A 5,202-nucleotide genomic window follows, 5' to 3' on the forward strand; every position below is an offset into this window, starting at 1 on the left:
TAATCTGTAAGAAACGCAAGGAAGTGATTGCCATAAAAATCAGAATAGTGCTTACCTGTAGGGGAGAGGAAAAGAGATATCATTGAAAGGGAAGTTTGGCAATGTTATGTTTCTTGAGTATTCACTTTTTGTGCCATACTTTTTATGCAATTTTCTGCATAAGTATTTAATCTCACAAGTTTTTTTTTTTTTTTAATTTAGCTCCATGCAAACATGAGGTAATGTGAGATAGGTATGAAAACAAAAGCTAAGTTCAGACTAGTTCTGAGGCAGCTGTCCTAACACCATGGCAGAGATTCTAACTGAATCTACCTAAACAAGTGTGAAATTAATTGCAAAATATTGAAATTCATATAAAAATGGGAAAAAACACACAATAGCCCCACATATTGAAGAAAGCCAGTACTCATAAAATCTTCATGGAAGTTTTCCACAATTAATTATACAGAATCTTTAATCAATAGGCTAAAAGTTTGTATGAAATATTGAGCTCAAGTAAAACCACAAGAAAATTAAAATGTTTATACTAATTAGCTCCATGAAAGAAAGGACTTTTCTGTTTTATTCATAACTATATACCTAATGTTTACATATACCTAATGTTTAACGTTTATAAGACAGGACTTTTAGTGCTAAAACCAGGACATTCCCATATAAATCAGGACGGCTGGTCTCCCTATCATAGCACCCTGCATATTAATCAATAAATATAGAATTCAATAGGTGATATTCTAAACTACACCATTATTCATTCAACAGTGAACACTTTATTGTGTGCAGGGAGAGGCAGTGAGGGTACAATAACAAATAAATTAAATCCCTGGCCTCAAGAAGTAGGAAAGCCAGACAAATAAATAATTACACTACAAAGAGTGTTGTCAATAATTAAGATATAAAAATATAGAAGATTCTGGGGAATTAGGGCTGATGGAGTGTGAGATAACAGGTTTGATTTGTGACATGGATATAATGGCATATGAAGTGCCAATTATGAATGATAAACTGTCAGGTACAAAGAAGAAATTAGGAATATAGAAGAAGGAAAGATTTGAGAAGAAAGAAATAAGTTCAGTTTGGGAAATACGGAGTTTGAGGCACCAACAGCAGAATATAAATCAAACTGGCATGAAGCAATAAAAGTCAGTACGTTCTGAGAAATAAGGTGGGCAGCATGTGATTAAAGGACAAATTCTATAGCCACAGCTACAGCCACAAAACCAAAAGGTCATTCTTCACACAAAAGCAGTAACTCCTGACTCGATTTCAGCTCAGGTTATGATCCCAGGGTCGTGGGATCAAGCCCAGCTTTGGGTTCCATGCTGAGCATGCAGCCTGCTTAAAATTCTGTTTCTCTCTCTCTCTCTCTCTCTCTCTCTCCCTCCCTCCCTCCATCCATCCCTCTAGCCCTCTCCTTATGCTCTCTCTCTCTCTCTCTCTCTCTCTAAAATAATAAATAAATGAATAAATAAATAAGTAAGCAAGCAATAACTAGATCTTTGAAACATACTCATCTTCAGGAACATCAACATATCCAGTAAACGTATACCTATTGTTTATTTAAACTTAAATACAGATTGCATTTCCTGAGGTGGTCTCCCTAAATTCTAATTGGCTAATAACTCATTATTGGTGACATAAGCACATAGTTATAAGTACAAAACCATAAACAGCTCATGCTTCTGTGGCAAGTAAAGCTAACCACTCCTCCATCAAAGAAGAAATCTGGGAGCCAGTGTTACCCAGCTTAGATAACTGATATAGAACCAATATAGATAATTAATACACAGCTAATGTATGGTGCCCTTATTATATAAATCAGGTTCAAAAAGCAGTTAAATCCTCCTTAACACAATAATGCCAGGAGCAGTCACATTACCAAAAGAACTATGTTTTTATCATATTTTACTAGGGTGGTTGTCTCTGAGGAAAATTTGCTTTGATGAGACAAAATATGCTTCCTATTTAGAGAAATGAGAGAAAATCAGGAATAGCTCTCACTAATCTGGAATTGGAATATCCATTATCTCTCCTATTCATGAAATCAGAGCAACTCAGTCCTGTCCCTTTTAGGCTGTAAAGCCTGGGTTGAAAGAGTCTTTCTGATTCAATAGCCAAAAGCTGGGGCAATGAAGTTTGCAGATTGGGGTGAAAAGAATTTCCTGAGGAAAATGTGAAGATAATACACAAGAGCGTTGACCAAGCAGGCTATGGTAAGAGGAAGGGTTAAAGAGAAGAAAGAAAGGTTAGGAATAAAGAGTATTTGCATCTTTCTTTTGAAGATCTAAGACTCTAAGATCTTCCACTCTTCTATGATTCAAGGTAACAAGTTATACAAAGTCCCAACATCTAATCTTCCTACATAATATTCTATAAAATCTACATGACCCTTAATTGAAATAACTGTGTATATTTCTGCATAGTCCAGTGCATTACCCCAGAGAGGTAAGGCAGAATAAACCTTGGAAAGGGGTAATAGCTCCTTTTTTTTTTTAACATTTACTTATTTATTTTAAGGGGGGGAGGGAGAGGGAGAGGGAGAAGGAGAGGGAGAGGGAGAGGGAGAGGGAGAGGGAGAGAGAGAGAGAGAGAGAAAGAGAGGGAATCCCAAACAGGCTCCACGCTGTCAGTGCAGAGCCCAACCCAGGGCTCAATCCCATCTGTGAGATCATGACCTGAGCCAAAATCAAGAGTCAGATGCTTAACCAACTGAGTCACCCAGATGCCCCTATAATAGCTACTTTGAAATTATCCAGTACAGAAATGATATCTGTACCTTCTATTGATTATCAGCATGTGGTCACTGAGTATTGCTAAAACAGGGCTCAATAGGATGCAGCTGCTCGGAGTTGCCAAGCATAGAATTTCTTAGTTTATTTTACAAGTCAGAAAGGCACAATTCTACAAAACAGTAAAGGAAGACCCTTGTTGCAACACCACACTTACTGCTAAGCAGAATTCACACAAGTCATGTAATGAGTTTTTAACTCTCCTATGTGTAGCTTATTAGACCATTTTTCTAACTTTATTCCAAGAATTATTGTTTATTTTTTTTAATTAAGCCTTTATGTGATATGCTATTGAGCTAAAAACTGAGAGGTACCAGTAAAGATCATGGTTACTGCCCCCCAAGAAGCTCACATTTTAGTGTGGCAGCCACATAAGTTAACAGATAATTAAGATACAGTATCAAAGTGCTATGAAGGAGACATTAAGGAGTCAAAGAATGCCCTGGAAATCGTAATCAGAGAACAATTTCATTTCACCTGAGTCTGAAAGAAAAAGCAGGACTCAGTCAAATGAAAAAGGAAGAAACAGCATAGTGGGCAAAGGTATCAGCAGCTGCAAAAGCATGCAGCTGAGTAAGCATGAATTTATAGAAAATGCAAAGCTGGACCTGCTGATATGTATACAGGTCAAGTGTTGGGTGTGGGGGCCTGGAGAGATAATGTGGGAGGCCAGGTCAGGGATGAGACCATGAAGAATCTTATGCACTACGTTAAGTACATCAGATTTTAACCTTAGTGTTAAAAGAACTTTTTTTTTATCAAATAACATAATTATATCTTAGAAAGATCACTTTAGCCATAAGAGAAAAGTTGGAGACTGAAATAAAGCAAAAAACAGCAATATTTTATTGGTTTAATTCAAAATAGAAATAATGAGGCCTGAACAAAGTCAAGGGCAGTCAAATGAAGAAAGGAGACTAACTTGAGAGACAATAAGAAGACAGAATCAATAGACCTTAATGAGCAATGGGTATGATCAGTCAGAGAAGAAGTCTAGAATAATTTCAAAGTTTAAAGTTTATGACTGATTGACAGGTAATTTTTCAAAGACGCTAGTAACGGTGGGGAAAATGATGAACTCAGATATGTGGAGCTTCAGATGTCACAGACCACCCATATAAAGATGTCCAAAAAATTAACAGCAGTAAGAAAGCCCTGAGATCAGAACGTTCATCTTAGAGATATAAATCACCTATATCTCTAAAGACTTTCTTCTGGAAGTCTTCAGAATCAGAATATGGATAGTTCAAGCTATGGATCTGAATGAGAAAGTATACATGAGAAAAGCAACCAGCAAAGGATGTAAAATACACCATATAAACATTTAAAAGCATTGAGAAAAATAAAAACCTTTAAAGAGGGCAATGGAGGATTGGTTGCGGGGGGGGGGGGGGGGGGGGAAGGGGAATGATTCCCTGATTCCGTGTGTAACAAATGTTTATTAGGTCCTAACCATGAATCAGGCACTGTTTAAAGACAGTGTCAAAATAAGGATTGAAAAGCATCACAGGTATAAGTGTTTTGGGTGGTGGTTGGTAGCTAATATATTGCTAGGGAGTTAATGCTTAGAATAACTCCACTGTATTAAATACAGACATAGGCTCCAAGAAGACTGATACAGTATCAGATGCTGAAAAGTAGTAAAATTCAAAATTAAAGCAAGGACAAATGAGAAACCTGCACTCCACCCAAAGAAACCTAAATCAACCTAATATCCTAATCTGATCGGTCATATAGAGTAATGGATTCGTTTAAAAATATATAGTGCAACAACAGAGAAAATGCAGATTAACAAGGGAAAAACTACAGCTTGAATGGTAGTAAACTCCACAAAATCATCAGATTAGAAAAAAGCAGAAAGCAAATTAGAAATACTTGTTATGGGGGCTCCTGGCTGGCTCAGTTGGAAGAGCATGCAACTCTTGATCTCAGGGTCCTGAGTTCCAGCCCCACGATGGGTGTAAAGGTGACTTTAAATCATATTGCTAAATAGAAATATAAAAGTGAAATCTTAGTAAATAAAGTATCTCTGGTTAATGGTAGCAAATGTGTGTCAGGCAGACAGGACTACAAGGAAAAGAAACAGTAGGCAGTAAGAAACACAGAATTTAGAGACTCACATAGTCATCAAGAGTCAGGAAATCAAAATCCCAGATCTAACGTGTACAATTTCAAGTTTGATGGAGACAACCATTGTACCATCATATGTCCTAGCCATACGATTACTGACTTTGTGAAATAAGACAAATGATTTTAGCAGTTACCGCCTATAAAATAAGGAGAGTATTTTCTCTGCCTAGTTCATGTTTTGTTATACTTATGAAGTGATACCATTATGTTTAACAGGCACACAGAAGCAGGGCAGGCCGAAAGTGAGGTGCCTGTCACAGAATGCTTGCCTTTCCCTACCTCTTAC

The 5,202-nt window shown here is 37.0% G+C and overlaps 1 protein-coding gene across 1 annotated transcript in view; it reads right to left on the reverse strand.

Moving 5' to 3' along the window:
* STPG2 (sperm tail PG-rich repeat containing 2) overlaps positions 1-5,202 on the reverse strand; it is a 594,553-nt gene that overhangs the window by 588,560 nt on the left and 791 nt on the right. The gene's annotated exons all lie outside the window — the stretch shown is intronic.

The sequence above is a fragment of the Panthera uncia genome, chromosome B1 (genome assembly GCF_023721935.1).
Source record: "Panthera uncia isolate 11264 chromosome B1, Puncia_PCG_1.0, whole genome shotgun sequence".
NCBI classification, from domain to species: Eukaryota; Metazoa; Chordata; class Mammalia; order Carnivora; family Felidae; genus Panthera; species Panthera uncia.